This window comes from Mustelus asterias, chromosome 7 (assembly GCF_964213995.1).
Source record: "Mustelus asterias chromosome 7, sMusAst1.hap1.1, whole genome shotgun sequence".
Classification (NCBI taxonomy): domain Eukaryota; kingdom Metazoa; phylum Chordata; class Chondrichthyes; order Carcharhiniformes; family Triakidae; genus Mustelus; species Mustelus asterias.
The window spans coordinates 72199732-72216794 of NC_135807.1; positions in this window are offsets into that span (position 1 = coordinate 72199732).

The window sequence follows — 17063 nt, forward strand, 5'->3', positions numbered from 1 at the left end:
CTCCAGCCGGAAAAAGACCCTTCCACTACCACCCTCTGTCTTCTATGACCAAGCCAGTTCTCCACCCATCTAGCCACCTCCCCCTTTATCCCATGAGATCCAACCTTTTTCACTAGCCTACCATGAGGGACTTTGTCAAACGCTTTACTAAAGTCCATATAGACAACATCCACGGCCCTTCCTTTGTCAACCATTTTGGTCACTTCTTCAAAAAACACCACCAGGTTAGTGAGGCATGACCTCCCTCTCACAAAACCATGTTGACTATCGTTAATGAGTTTATTCCTTTCTAAATGCGCATACATCCTATCTCTAGGAATCTTCTCCAACAACTTCCCCACCACGGACGTCAAGCTCACCGGCCTATAATTACCCGGGTTATCCTTCCTACTCTTCTTAAATAACGGGACCACATTGGCTATCCTCCAATCCTCTGGGACCTCACCTGCGTCCAGTGACGAGACAAAGATTTGCGTCAGAGGCCCAACGATTTCACCTCTCGTCTCCCTGAGCAGCCTTGGATAGATTCCATCAGGCCCTGGGGATTTGTCAGTCTTTATATTCTCTCACAAACCTAACACTTCCTCCTTTGTAATGGAGATTTTCTCCAACGGTTCAACACTCCCCTCCGAGACACTCCCAGTCAACACATCCCTCTCCTTTGTGAATACCGACGCAAAGTATTCATTTAGGATCTCCCCTACTTCTTTGGGCTCCAAGCATAAGTCCCCACTTTTGTCCCTGAGAGGTCCGATTTTTTCCCTGACAACCCTTTTGTTCCTAACGTATGAATAAAATGCCTTGGGATTCTCCTTAATCCTGTCTGCCAAGAACATTTCGTGACCCCTTTTTGCTCTTCTAATTCCCCGTTTGAGTATTTTCCTACTTTCATCGTACTCCTCCAGAGCTCCCTCCGTTTTTAGCTGCTTGGATCTAACATACGCCTCTCTTTTCCTTTTGACCAGTCCCTCAATTTCCCTGGTTATCCACGGTTCTCTAATCCTACCCTTCCTATCCTTCTTTTTTACAGGCACATGCTTGTCCTGTAGCCCTAACAACCGTTCCCTAAAAGACTGCCACATACCAGATGTGGATTTACCCTCAAACAGCCTCTCCCAATCAAGAGCTGCCAATTTCTGCCTGATCCCAATAAAGTTAGCCTTCCCCCAATCCAACACCTTACCCTTGGGACACCACTCATCCTTTTCCATCACTATCCTAAAGCTAACAGAATTGTGGTCACTATTTGCCACATGTTCCTCTCTAGTTGGGCTGTCCACATATTGTTCCAACGAACCCTCCTGTACACATTTTACAAATTCCTCCCCATCCAGAGTCCCTGCCCTCAGCGATTTCCAGTCTATACCAGGGAAATTGAAGTCTCCCACTACAACAACCCTATATTTCCTGCACCTATCCAGTATCTCCTGACATATCCATTCTTCCACTTCCCTTGGGCTGTTGGGGGGCCTGTAGTACACCCCCAACATAGTGACTGCGCCTTTCCTGTTTCTAAGCTCCACCCAGAGTGACTCGCTACACGACTCCTCCGAATTGTCCTCCCTCTGCACCGCTGTAATATGCTCTCCAACCAATACCGCTACTCCCCCACCTCTTTTGGCCCCTCCTCTGTCTCGCCTAAAACACTTGTACCCTGGAATATTCAGCTGCCAGTCCTGTCCCTCTTTCAACCAAGTCTCTGTCACCGCAACCACATCCAAATTCCTCGTGCGCATTAAGGCCCCAAGTTCGTCTGTTTTACCTGCTACGCTCCTTGCATTGAAGTATAAGCACTCCAGACGCCCAGGCTCAGTGAGGTCGTCCTCCCCCAGAGTGCTCTTCTTCTTTGCCAGCCTTGTCCCAGCCCCAAGCTCGTCCCCAGCCACCACACTTATAGACCTAATAGTTTGATCCCCACCCCCCTGCCATACTAGTTTAAACCCCCCCGAACTGCACTAGCAAAGCTCCCAGCCAGGATATTTGTGCCCTTCCAACTTAGTTGTGACCCCTCCCTCTTGTACAGGTGCCATCCTCTCCTGAAAACCTCCCATTGGTCTATGAAAATAAAGCCCTCCCTCCTGGACCAGTCCTTTAGCCAGGCATTCATTTGAACCAACTCCCTATTCTTAGCCTCACTGGCACGAGGCATTGGGAGCAGCCCAGAGATGGCCACCCTAGTGACCCTACTTTTTAACCTATTTCCCAACTCCCTGAATTGCTCTCTTAGGACCCCCCTACTCTTCCTATCTACGTCATTTCCACCAATGTGTATAATGACATCCGTTCCTTTATCTTCCCCTTTTAATATGCCTCCTATCCGCTCGGAGACATCCGTGACCCCAGCACCAGGTAGGCAGACTACCATCCTGACGTGCTGAGCTTCCCAATCACTGAGGGTGGAATATTGGTGGAGCTGCCTCCCTCTCCAATTAGTTTCTTTATTGTCCACCACCATTCATGACTGGATGTGGCAGGACTGTAGTCCTTAGATCTGATCTGTCGGTTGTTTGATTACTTAGCTGTGTCTATTGCATGCTGTATTCACTGTTTGGCATGTGAGTAGTCCTCGATTCTATCTTCATCAGGCTGACAGTTCATGTTTCAGTATGCCTGGTTCACTCCCAGCATGTCCTCTTGTGCTCTTCACTAATCCCTGGCTTGATGACATGTGCCAAGCCATGAGGTTACTGATTGCAGTTGAAAACAATTCTGCTGCTGATGATGACCCACAGTGTCTCATGGATGCTCAATTTATCCCATTTAGCACAGTGGTAGTGCCACACAACACTCTGCCACCCTCATGCTGGTCAGTGACTCCACTGCCCCTTAAGCTCAGATACACTGAGCTCCAACTTAAACAACTGGAGACACTTCCAGCACATGTGGTCACCCAAGGCACATGGGCGGTGGGGGAGAGGGGGGGACTTTACCAAAAAAGTTCTAAGTCCAGAACGGGAGGTAAAATGGTAGAGTTTCAGATCCGTGTTTTTGGCAAAGCCACCACTTGAATCATATGCACTCTGTGCAATGAAAAAGCCCTTAATCTAATTTCCACCTGTAGGGGGAGTGGGCATGGCCCAAATCACATGAAAGCCGGCTGATAGCAGCAAAGGGTGCCATTGTGCACGTGCATATCTCTGTGTTGAAAGCAGTAGAGACCTGTCACTACCTCTGCTGCTATAGCCAGCACGACTCCATGGCCTAAACCTGGCACCCCACCCCCATGACCATGGGCCCCACGGCTATTCGTGACCACCCCGCCCCCCCCCTCCTTCGGTCAGAATGATCGCAATCCCCCGCCTGGAAAAATCATGACCAGCCTCCTCCCATCGATCACCATTGCGGAGTGCGTAGCTGTCCCCTCACCCCATCAATCATTGTGCACAGTGCACAGTGGCGCACATTGCAGAGTGCGCAGTGGTTTCCCCCTCCCCCACAATCGCTGTGGCAGGGTGCATAGTGGTTCCCCCCACCGAATGGCCCACCCCTGGTTTGGTCCTGCCCCAGATTCCTCTGGCCCTGCCCTGCCTCCTTGGCACTGCCCAGTGCCCAGCGGGCACTGCCAGGGTGCCAGAATGGCAGTGCAAGCGTGCCTGATGGGCATTGTCAGGGTGCCAGGCACTCACTCTTGTCCACAACCTCCCAGGGAGGCCTCAATGGCCTCTGGTTCTACTGGGGAGGACATCACGTCTGATCCCCGTTGATGGGAACCATACATGATCCTCACCGGAGAGAACCTTCCCCAGCGAGGCTGCAGAGGCAAGTGAGCCCAGACGATACCGTCCCGGGCTCGCTAATTCCATGTAAATGCGGATTTTAATCAATTTAAATAATATAAGCAAACGCGTGCTCACTTAGGGCATGAGGCTGAACATGCCAGATATCTAGTGCCAGTAAGATCCCGAGAGGCGTGAAATCAGTCGTGAAACTGATTTCTAGGCTATCTTGTGATCTTACCGGCTCGCCTCGCCCATTGGCCGGTGGGGCGCAATGATAAGATCACCCAATGAAGTCTCCAGAAGTTCTGATATGGTGCAGAAATTGCAAGCAATATGTTTCAACTGGCCATCCATGATGCAAAAAAAACCTTTTAAAAATTCTTTCACTGGAATGTGACTTGTTGTTTATCCCAAAGTGCCCTTGAGAAGGTGGCGGTGAGCCACTGTAAGGTTCGTCAATTGTTGCTCTTTTATCTCTTTTGGGTTTTTAATGATCTTTCATAATTAAGTTCAAGCAAAGCTTGGCCTTGCTTAATAGATGTCAACATGTGACTGTTAAGATGTTAGTGGCAATTTGCAAGTACTCAGCTATGCAGAAAAGAACATATGTCTAGATTGCTCGAATTAAGGTGAGAAACTGAAAGATGGTGCAGGTTGAGTTTGCTGAAGAGTTTATATTTTTGTATTTTTTAGAAGAGATACTTTTAAGTAGAAATATTTTTAAGAAAGGATGTTTTAAAGAAAAGCTGCGATTATGAAATGGATTATTCCGTTTTGCAAAGAGATCATGAATGATAGGCTATCTGCTGACATTTGTAATGGCAGTTTTTGAGAAAGGCGATGCAATGGTAAAGCCACAGGGTTGCAGAAATAGTGCTGGCAAGGTGTGATACCTTTGGCATCTATTAGTGTGTACGTACGAGCAGAGAAAGAGACACTGCGGGGATAAAGATGTCAAATCGGAACAATTGTATTGGTAACGTTGAATTATCACTAATATGGTATGAAGAAAGCTCAGTATAAAGAACAAAAGAAGTTTGAGAGTGATGTAGGGGGGCTAATTAGGCAAATGAACACATAACCATAGATTTAGGAGCACTAACACGACACTAACTTTAGAATGAATGATCTTGGATTATGGGAACCTAAGCCAGCCAGGGCTATTGTCATAGACGATAGCTGCATAATTAACAAATATTTCTCATTTAAAACACTTATTTTGAATTTACAAGATGGATGTGTTTTGCTTTTGGTTACATTTTGTGAAACTTCAGTCAGTGACAAAATACAGGGAAAGGGCAGGAACAATAGATTCACTGAAAGCAGTAATGCTATCTGCAGTGGTCGGGAACAAGATAGCTACCAATGCTAGCCTTATGAATAGGGTCATACAATTCCGAGAGATAAGGCAGGTGACGAGCAGACATGAAGAATTTCTCAGGGTCGGACGAGAGTCACGTGGGTTCAGTTTGGTGTGAATCATTCTCCCATTTCACTGTCCAGCATCCCATATTGCTGGGCAACAGTAGGGAGGTAACATCCGTAATTTAATAACAAATGAAATCCCATTAGGTTATGATGTGTATTGTTAATGGTTGGAGTTAATGACAGGATGATTATTGACTGATTTGTATTAATGTTTATTGGGTAATTAAGCAATATGATTTTGGGGATGTATAATTGCCTTCACAGGGGCATTGTTCTTCAGACTGATATCTGGTTGCCCGTATTCTATACCTTGAGTGCAGGGCTTCCTCACATCATTCTCCCATTCGATCGTTTGGTTAAATAAAGTCATGTCTTCAACATCAATACACTGTACTTTGAGTCTTTGTATTAGCTTTAGTAGCTATACATAGCCTGGAGAGGAAGCCCCCGTCTACAATTTGGCGCTGCAGGGCAGGGTGATGTCACTGGCTTCAGACGGCAGGACAGGACTCCTAAGTGGGGGTGAGTATGTTTTTATATTGACCACCCCAATTAGTTAGAGCAGCCCCTGTCAGGCCATCAGGACCGTAAGCTGACTCACCTGAATCACTGCGAGGGGTTGTGGGGCACAGTGTTACTGAGAGCCGGAGAAGACATAAGGAGTTTGGGGCACTTAATACGGAGGACCGGGTGTGAAAAAGACCCTGGATTGTTCCGGGAGCAGAGCCAGAGACAGCCACGCCCACGGGGAGCCGCACCATTGGGTGACGAGACTCCAAAAAAGAGAGGGAACCGCACCACATCAGGTGATGTGACTCAAACAAAAAGTTGGCACAACGGTGAGGTTGTGCCAAGGGGTGTTAAAAATAAAAAAGAAAGTGAGAAATCCCCAAGGAGGGGAGGGACAGGCGAGTAATGAGAGTCCTGGGTGGGCTTAGAGTGGGACTCCAGGGGTTGAGAGACCCCTTGAGAGACAAAGAGAGAGACAGAGACAGTGAGAGAGACAGAGAGAGAGACAGAGAGAGAAAGACAGAGAGAGACAGAGACAGAAAGAGAAAGACAGAGAGAGACAGAGACAGAGAGACAGACAGTCAAACAGGCTGTGACCCGACAGCCTGTGGAGAGGACAGGGGAGAGAGAGCTAGAGCTAATAGAGAGAAAGAATCCAGTGAGAAACTCTCAGAGAGGGAAGTAAGGGGTTAAAAAATGAGAGCAGAGAGGGATCTGGTTTGGAGAGAGAGAGAGCGGTCGACAGGCTTTGGGTGAGAGCGAGAGCACCCTTGTGTGGATGCTTGGGAATTACAGATGACAGCAGAATTAAGACCAAAACAAACACTTTCAGATACTAAATTCTCAGGTTCCTCGATTGTTTGAGGGTGATCAATGGCCAAGGTCATTCTTTAAAAAAGAGGACAAGCATTTGGCAGAGATTTGGGCTCTTTGTGTTTGCATTGGTCTAAAAATGGCAAAATATTGTGTCTGAATAGTTGTAAGTTGGTGAAGAGAGTGCGATAGTTTTTAGCAGGTATGGTTGAAAATCGGGATATTTAAAAGTGATGATAAATCTTGTTTTGGATTAATCTTAACAATGGAAAGATAGGGATTAATCTTTTATTCAGAAGTACGGGGTTTTGATGTGATGACATTCATTTGAGAAAATATCCTACGTCCCATTTTGAAGCAAGTAGAAAGTTAACCTATTCTGTCCCGCACAGAACGGATCTTTGTGTTTTAAGATTTTGGGGTAGCTTGTAAATAGTAAAATCATTAGCTTAAATCAAAATATAGCAGAGGGAAAGAGAGCATTCAGGCATTTAGTGAAGAGTTACATAAGGTAGAATGGGAGCGTGAGTTTAATGATTGGTAGATTGGTAATAAGAAAGAGGTGAGAGAAATGATCCAGTGGAATAAATGAACACTTAAAGGAAAGGAACAGGTAAGTGAGGTATAGATGAGATGTGGGAGTGAACAGGGTAATAAAAGAGACATTATGGAAGAGATGATAATAGACAGAGTAGAATAGGATTAAAGGTGGGATTCATTTGGTGAATATAGAGAACAATATTGGGAATAAAAAGAGACATTTAGAGGGATTCTAAGAAGTAAAACACAGTTTAACTATGGTTGAAGGAACAAGCTTTAAAAAAAAGAGATAAAATAGGCACTAATGGACAGTTGAAAGCCCACAACACTGTTTTCTGAGCTTGGGATAATTCTTAACAAATGGTGGTGTTATTCAAGAAGATGAAGGAGCAACCAAAATAAGTTACTGCCCAGAATCAAATTGAAAGGTCTGATTTCTGTTTCAAAGATGTTATTATGTTGTAGAAGTCAGTAAGGAAAAGAAGAATTCCAGAGGACTTCAAGAAGGTTATATTTTATGTGCAAAGACTTCTCATCATGAAGGGGTAAGACAAATCTTGGAGCCTTTTAACTATTGCAGGAATTTTGGGGAGGATTATGCTGTATTTGCCAAACCTTTACAGAACCTGATTAAGGGAGGAAAGGCTAGTAGCGAGGAAGTAGTATGGGGAGACACAGAAGCACAAACCTTTTCAGTTTAAAACAAGCCAAAGCAAGAGCCCCAGCCCTGGGTCTACCGGATCTTACAAAGCTATTTCACATTTTTTGTGAGGAGAGTGACGGAGTGCAAGCTGCGGTAGTAACCCAACGGCATAGGAATTGATAGATTCAGTAGCCAGGAGAAAGCATCTATATGTAAGGGCTTTAGCATGTGCCTCCTGGGCCGAGAGAGTGTTCAAGCCACTTATCTTGATGGGAAAAATAACTTTCTACAGCCCACACACAGTTGTTCAGCTTTTAGAAGCAGGGAGGTTCAAAAGAGTTTCTGATGGAAGACGTTCAAAGTGGGAGGCAAATCTTTTGCCAGGAGACAAACATGTAGAGATCAGCAGAGATGTAAGAGAAAATCCTCCAGGAGGGTTAACAGTGCAAGGAACAGAACATGAATGTATAGTGGAAATGACAGAAGAAGCGAGCGAAGGGTGTGAGCAAAGGAACCACTCACCGGGGAGGGAGTGATCAATCTGTATGCAGATGGAGCCAGGAAGTATGTCAATGGCCAATCTTGCACAGCATGGGCGATGGCGAATGAGAAAGGAACAGTGATTGCAGGAGAACAAATCCCAGGGAGCAATTCAGTACAAGTAGCAGAGTTGTTAGCTTTGACCAATGCTTTAGAATGGGGTAAAGGAAGATGAGTAAATGTGTTCACAGACAGCCGATACGCCTTTGGCGTAGTCCATGACTACATGACCGCTTGGGGAAGAAGGGGATTTGGGACATATCCAGCATGAACATCTAATCAGGAATTTACTTCAGGCAGCTCACAGTTCCTTAGAAACTGCAGTAATAAAATACAGGTCCATCAGATGATTTCCACCCAGGCCCAAGAAGAAAACAGTAGAGCAAATAAGGCAGCTAAAACCCGGTTAGAACAGAATTTGAAAGAACTCCAAACAGCAAATGTGGCAGTAGTACAAGCCAGGGAAGTCACAGACACCAATGTGAAACAGATACAGGAATGGCGCTAGAGGAAGACAAACAGGAATGGAAAAAACATGGAGGACAGAGAAGTCGAGACAGCATATGGAGAAGGGAAGGTAGAATAGCCCCAGAAGTAATACAACAGACCTTATTGGAGGCATATCATGGATTAGCACACAGGGGCAAGGGCCACATTGTCAAAGGTGCCTGCAGTGCACCCTAGTGGAACCAGGTTGTCCCTGCAAGGTCTAGATGGGTAATCAACAACAGCCTTTTACAGGGCCTTACCCAGCATGCGAGGAAAGATCTGTTACCTGGTTATTATTGATCAGTTTACTTGGTGGGTAGAGGCATTCCCATGCAGAGATGTTACAGTCAAAACAGTGGTTTTAATATTAGTAAATGAGGTAATACCCAGGTGGGGTATGCCTCTTTAGTTAGATTCAGATCAGAAAACCAACTTCACAGGGAAAGTTTTAAGAGAAGCCTGTAAAATATTGGGAATAAGGCAAATATTTCACATACCATACCACCCCCAGAGTTCAGGGATGGTCGAGTGGATGAACAGGATGTTAAAGAACAGTCTAGCCAAGGCTATTCTACAGGAAGGAAACAATTAGGTGGCGGGCTTTGCCTGTAATATTGTTACAACAAAGAGCTACTCCTTCTCAAGGAACAGAGTTAACCCCTTTTGAACTGATGATGGGAAGGGAAATGCGCCTCCCAGAGGATCCAATATCGGGTGGGGGAGAACTTGAAATTAGCTGAAGCGCAGTGTTTCAGCGCATGAGAGAATTAATTGATCGTTTACATTCTCTTAAAATATAGATGGTCACCCTACAGCAGCACAGAGAACTGGACGAAACTAGCAGAGGACAACACTCTTAAGTTACTTACACCAGAGGATAAGGTAATAGCGAAACTTATGACAGACAGGAAAGGGCTAGGAGTCAAGTGGGGAAGTCCTCAATGTAATCATTGCAGGACAAGCATGAGCCTTAATTGATGAGAAGCCCACCCTGCGATGGTGACACAGGACTCATGTAAAACCTAATCTCAATGAGTAATCCTGAAGTGGTAAGTATCAGTAGATCGCCCCAATGGATTTATAATCCTACTGAACAGGGGGTAGTAATGGCTCTCATAGTAGCTTAAGAACTTTGCTGGAGTAATTTGAATTTGTAGATTAGCAATTAGGTTAAGTCAGATAATAGCGCAAAATAATCAGGGGGGTATTAGAGGGTAAGAGATAGGAATTATTTAATTGATAAGGAACTAACTTAATGCTGCGAGGCATCAAACTTGTATTTTATAGAGTTGTGAGAGCTCTTGAAAGAAAGAAGACAAACCAAGCCCAAGTCCACATCCCAGTGGCAGGACAATGGGACTACACCCAACATTGATGACAAGAAGACCACATAAGTATACTGTGATGTAACACAAAATATAATTGAATTTTGCCCATTTAACATTGACTAACGGTCGAAACTTGTGTAAAGGGAGAATCATGGCAATTTTTATAATGAATGTATGTGTTTCCATTTTTTCTAGTACTGAATATGCAGATGTTGGCTCAAACGGGATGAGCATCTAAGATCATTCAGCATCTTCCTCAGGAAACATAGATTAATACTTATATTTGGCACACACATGAGGACATTACATATTAGGATTTTTAAGTTAGGAGGTAAGGGAATAGTTTCACAACAGTAAGGCCTGTGCAGGAAGGCTAACTGTATGTAGAGGTACATATCTGTTTATAATTTGATAGGATCAGTTCCTAGTCTCGATTTAAAGCAACACCTACACTGAGAGAAATCTATTGCACAGAGAAGTTGGGAGGTTCTGGGAAAACTTAGGGGTAAGCTAAAGTGATTATACAGTAAGCCCAAGGAGTATGCTATGCCTGAACCCACCTAGTAATGATCAGTCATGTAATACATCATATTGCTTCAAGGAACCATAATATCCAACTTAAAAATGGTACATTAGATTCGTGGAGATAGAGCCTACACTTGGCTCCCTGTTGGATGGAAGGGACCTTGTTACTCTAAAGAAATTTCTGCACATATATAAACTCTCTCGTCTGTGAAGACACCGGCGAGTTATGACAGAAGGAGAATGGTTTTCGGCATAATATTTACCCAATAAGGAGTAGTTAGAACAATGTGAGAAATAATTGTGTGCTCCATTGGGAACAAGGTGCCAACACAGAAGCTGCCCTCGCGATTATCAATGGTGAGATGGTTGCCATGCATACAGGGGGATTATAATGGCATTGGACAGCGTCTTGGCAGCAAGGGGAGGGACATGTGCAGTAATTGGATCAGCGTGTTGCACTTACATACCAGACAGTTCAGTAAACATAACTAATCTGGTTGTACACATCAAGAAGGAGGTGGAAAAACTCAAAGACTCTGAACCATTTACCTTGGGTGGTTGGCTCTCAGGCTGGATAGGCTCTCCAGGAACATTGACCCTGGAAGGGCTTATATTATTTTCATTGTGATCCTAGTGTTAGTAATAATTGTATACCTGATCAAATATGGAAATGCACAACTTTCTGAGTCCACAGGAGGAACAGCATCAGTGACAGCAGGTAGGGTAAAGAAGAAGAGAATCTGAAAGTCGAAATGCTTAGTGAGGACTAAGATTAGTTACTTAGATACATCCATTTAGTGGCCTTAGTTGGTCCTAGGCCAATGGCCAAAAGGGGAAACTGATGTAGGGGGCGCTAATTAGGCTAATAAACACATAACCATAGACTTAGGAGCACTAACATGACACTAACTTTAGAATGAATAATCTTGGATAATGGGAACGTAAGCCAGCCAGGGCTGTTGTCATAGAAGACAGCTCTGCATAATTAACAAATATTTCTCATTTAAAACACTTATTTTGAATTTACAAGATGGATGTGTTTTGCTTTTGGTTACATTTTGTGAAATTTCAGTCAGTGACAAAATACAGGGAGAGGGAAGGAACAATAGATTCACTGAAAGCAGTAATGCTATCTGCAGTGGTCGGGAACAAGATGGCTACTAATGCTAGCTTTATGAATAGGGTCATACAATTCCGAGGCAGGTGGCGAGCAGACATGAAGAATTTCTCAGGGTCGGACGAGAGTCACGTGGGTTCAATTCGGTGGGAATCACTTCACTGTCCAGCATCCCATCTTGCTGGGCAACAGAAGGGAGGTAACGTCCATAATTTAATAACAAATGAAATCCCATTAGGTCATGATGTGTATTGTTATTGGCTGGAGTTAATGATAGGATGATTATTAACTGATTTGTATTAATGTTTATTGGGTAGTGTCCACCGGAAAGGTAGGCAATATGATTTTGGGAATGTATAATTGCCTTCACAGGGGCATTGTTCTTCAGACTGATATCCGGCTGCCCGCATTCTATACCTTGAGTGCAGGGCTTCCTCACATCATTCTCCCATTCGATCGTTTGGTTAAATGAAGTCACGTCTTCAACATCACTACACTGTATTTTGAGTCTTTGTATTAGCTTTAGTAGCCATACATAGCCTTCAGAGGAAGCCCCCGTCTGCAGAGAGACGTTGGCAGCAGAGGTTAAGACGATACAGAGAAACAAGAAGAAATAAGAGAAAAGGCTGAGGAAGCAATGACTTGCGTCCAAAATTCACAGAAAGCAAGAGCCATCTATTTTCAATTGTCTAATGTACTTTCTTAAGTATTACATAATTTCTTAATAAATCTTATTTCGTTCACTAATTCGAGTTTTTCTAAGTGTATTGGACTAGATAGAGGCAGAAAATCCCACTCTGCCTTCTCGAACCACTGCATCCATGTAGTATAGGGTCATTCACAGTGCTGTTAGGAAGGGAATTCCAGGATTCTGACACAGTAACAATGAAGGAATGACGGTATAGTTCCCAGTCAGGACTGCAGAGCTTAGAGCTGATCCTTTGATTCTGAAATCACTTAGCTCTGACTATAATATGTTGTTTCTTCTGTTTGGCTTGCAATAAATCCTGTGTTGCATCTTCACCAGGTTGATACCCCATTTTTTTAGGTATGCTTTGTGCTGCTCCTGGCATGTTCTCCATTCTTTATTGAATCTGGGTTAGAATCTAATAGTATCTAATTCAATTATTAATATCAATTAATGCCTCCGGTCCCACTTATGTGCTTATTATTTTATTATTTCTCTTACTATTAACTACTCCTCTATTCACTCCATTTTTTTTCATATCCTAACTTCTGATTTAAAGCAATATCCTACCTTAGAGAGCTCATAAAGAAATACTAGACAACCTATCACATACATGCTTTCCAGTGACATCAACTTTATTTTTTCTCCTCCTTGAACCTGTGATCCACTCCACACCAATTGTGATCTAAGCCTATTTATCTCGGCTGTTTCCACTCCTGGTCTCGGGCCTGCTCTCCCACCACTCTATTTATTCCTGCTGATATCTCTCAGCTTTAGGGTTTGGTGTATTTTCATGGGTTGTTTTTATGAATAACTTTGTAATACTCAATCACTGGCAAAACATGACTGTTAGCTTTGCTTGAAAAGGTTCGTTGTTGCGTTTGAATAAAGTTGATACTAAACCCTACCTCAGAAAACTTCAACAGTAATCATTAACAACACCTTGAGTGCATGAACATCAAACTATAGAGGAATGGTAATGGAGTTGTACTAAAATGCTGTTTTAAGCACCTTAGCTTGACTAAATGTTGAAAAAGATGTTTTTCCAATTAGACATACATGTAAGACCAGTGACAGATATAAGTAGGTCAGAGTAGTTGGGTGTGAAACCATAGTGTTGTAGAAAGTGAGAAATGTCAGACAAGTATGAATGTTGATACTTTGCGAAGATCAAGGACCGGAAACATATGAAGAGGAACACGGTAGCTGGACAATGAAATAGTTGTAAACCAATCAGTTTGGGTAAAATTAGGCTTTACTTAGTTTGGCAGAACCAAAGGGGTATAAGAGGAGTGCTAATTATTACATTGTTGAATCTCTTGGTGTACAACAAGAAATTGACCACTGTTATGGTACCCGGATATCACTTTTTTTTTTAAGAAACTGTTTCAAAGATTACATTTGAAAAAAACTTGGACTGAATTCAAACACAGTTTCAAAATGGCTCCAAGCTACCAGATTGTGGATTTCAGACTGGGTCTCCTCTTTGGAGAGAACAAAAGACAATCCTTAATTTAATTATTGTTCATTGTGATCTTAGAACATAGAACATAGAAAACATACAGCACAAACAGGCCCTTTGGCCCACAAGTTACGCCGGTCATGTCCCTACCTACCGAGGCTTATATATAGGCTTACCTATAACCCTCAATCCTATTAAGTCCCATGTACTCATCCAGAAGTCTCTTAAAAGACCCTATCAAGTTTGCCTCCACCACCACTGACGGCAGCCGATTCCACTCACCCACCAACCTCTGAGTGAAAGACTTACCCCTGACATCTCCTCTGTACCTACTCCCCAGCACCTTAAAGCTGTGTCCTCTCGTAGCAGCCATTTCAGCCCTGGGAAAAAGCCTCAGAGAATCCACCCGATCTATACCTCTCAACATCTTGTACACCTCTATCAGGTCACCTCTCATGCTTCGTCTCTCCAAGGAGAAAAGACCGAGCTCCCTCAAACTATCCTCATAAGGCATGCCAACCAATCCAGGCAGCATCCTTGTAAATCTTCTCTGCACCCTTTCAATCATTTCTACATCCCTCCTGTAATGAGGCAACAGAACTGAGCACAGTACTCCAAGTGGGGTCTGACGAGGGTCTTATAAAGCTGCATCATTATCTCCCGACTCCTAAACTCAATCCCTCGATTGATGAAGGCCAGCACACCATACGCCTTCTTAACCACCTCCTCTACCTGCGAGGCCAATTTAAGAGTCCTGTGGACCCGGACCCCAAGGTCCTTCTGATCCTCTACGCTGCTAAGAGTCTTACCCTTGATATTATACTCCTTCATCCCATTTGACCTGCCAAAATGGACCACTACACATTTATCCGGGTTGAAGTCCATCTGCCACTTCTCCACCCAGTCTTGCATCCTACCTATGTCACGCTGCAGCTTCTGACATCCCTCCAACCTATCCACAACACCACCAACCTTTGTGTCGTTGGCAAACTTACCAACCCATCCCTCCACTTCCTCATCCAGGTCATTTATGAAAATGACAAACAGCAAGAGTCCCAGAACAGATCCCTGGGGCCCTCCACTGGTGACCGACCTCCATTCAGAAAAAGACCCATCTACAACCACTCTCTGCCTTCTGCAGGCAAGCCAGTTCTGGATCCACAAGGCAACAGCCCCTTGGATGCCATGTCCTCTCACTTTCCTGAGAAGTCTTGCATGGGGGACCTTATCGAATGCCTTGCTGAAGTCCATGTAATCCACATCTACCGCTTTTCCTTCGTCAATGTGTTTAGTCACATTTTCAAAGAACTCCACCAGGCTCGTAAGGCACGATTTGCCTTTGACAAAGCAGTGCTGACTACTTTTGAGCATACTAAACTTCTCTAAATGTTCATAAATCCTGTCCCTCAGGATCTTCTCCATCAACTTACCAACCACTGAGGTTAGACTCACCGGTTGATAATTTCCTGGGCTATCCCTATTCCCTTTCTTGAATATAGGAACCACATCCGCAATCCTCCAATCCTCCGGAACCTCTCCCGTCTCTATCGACGACGCAAAGATCATCGTCAGAGCCTCTGCAATCTCTTCCCTTGCCTCCCACAGTAACCTGGGGTACATCCCATCCGGACCCGGCGACTTATCTATCTTGATGCTATTCAAAATTTCCAACACATCCTCTTTCTTAATGTCCACTCATCCAGAAGTCTCTTAAAAGACCCCATCGAGTTTGCCTCCACCACCACTGACGGCAGCCGATTCCAATCTTGTCTACAAGATAAAAAGATTTTCATTGCAAGAATGGAAATTGTGCCTTCCCCATGACAAAAGCTAAGAACCATAGGTGGGAAGAAGGCTGCTTGAAGTCTTGATGCCTTATTTAGGAGATGACTTGGCATTCTGGTACAGGTCACATGAGAATAGTGACCATCTTGTCTTACTTTCAAAAATCACTGAAAAGGTCAGAAAAGAAACAGATCTACAGAGAACCATCTGGAACAGGCTTCAACCCAGGGTAAGATATTTAACACAGCTATTGGCCTGCTGTAAAGAAACTAGGCAATTAAACGTGCTGTATCTGCAGAACAGAAGTAAGGAACATTCTCTCCTCTTTGTAAACTCTGATTCCACCTCTAAGCTCACCTGTTAAAACAACCTCTGGCAATTCAGCAGTGGAAGTCATTGCAGCTGCGGAGCCAACTCCACCTACTCAAGACTTTAATTTAGGAAACGCCACAACTCGAATTCAAACATGATCGAACAACTAAATTGTTGCAATATTTTTTAGGTGTGTGGTGTATGTGTAACTGTAATAAGTCTTTGGAGGCAGAAGTCCCTTCACCAAAATCCCTTTATTTATAATTCCAACAGCAGTACACAGAGTGCTATCAGACAGCAGTCTACCTTCGGGGGTGCCAGAGGAACTGACACTCCCGGTTAAATACAAGGAAAAGACTCCCTGATTGGCCCATCAATTGACTCCTTAATCAGGGAGTTCATATTCCAAAAGGCCAACCTCAATGGCCTGATACTTTGACCCCTCCCCCTGGCTTTGTCACCGATATGCAGAAAGCCCTCGTGCGGTTTTTCTGGGACAACCGACTGCACTGGGTCTCTGCCGAAGTTCTGCATCTCCCGATTGAGGAGGGCGGACAAGGTCTGGTGTGCCTCCGCACACAGGTAGCGACCTTCCGCCTCCAGACCCTGCAGAGATACCTTTACGTCGAGCCTCCTCCACGATGGCGTGTGATGGCGACGTATTTCTTCTGCCAGTTGCACGGCCTCAACAACGACGTGCAGCTCCTGCACATCAACCTGCGGAGCCGCTGCTCAGGAATCCGCACCTCCAGCCTTACAACTTCAGGTGGCTGGTGGAGAGGAGAGCCGTGGACGGCGGGGTGACCAGGATCAGGGACGTGCTGGATGGCGGAGGAGCGGGCTGGATGAGCCCCCACGTGCTGGCTGAGCGCGCAGGGGTGGCCGTCTGGCACGCAGCCAAAGCCATCCAAGACCTTAGGACGGTCGTGCTCGGCCCCGAGTGCGCACGCGGTCTGGAGGAGGCGCAGGCTTGCGGTGGGATCCCGCCCGAGCGTTCCCCTGCTCGGACGGAATTTCACATTGGCCAAAAGCCTAGACCCCACCCCCCGGGTCAGGTGCCCCACTGCATGTGCCGCCTCGTGGAAATGTCCTCTGTGCCCTTTTCCACCGCGCGGAGGCGTTTCCTGTACGGGCTGCTGCTGCACACCTTTCATTACCGCGTCC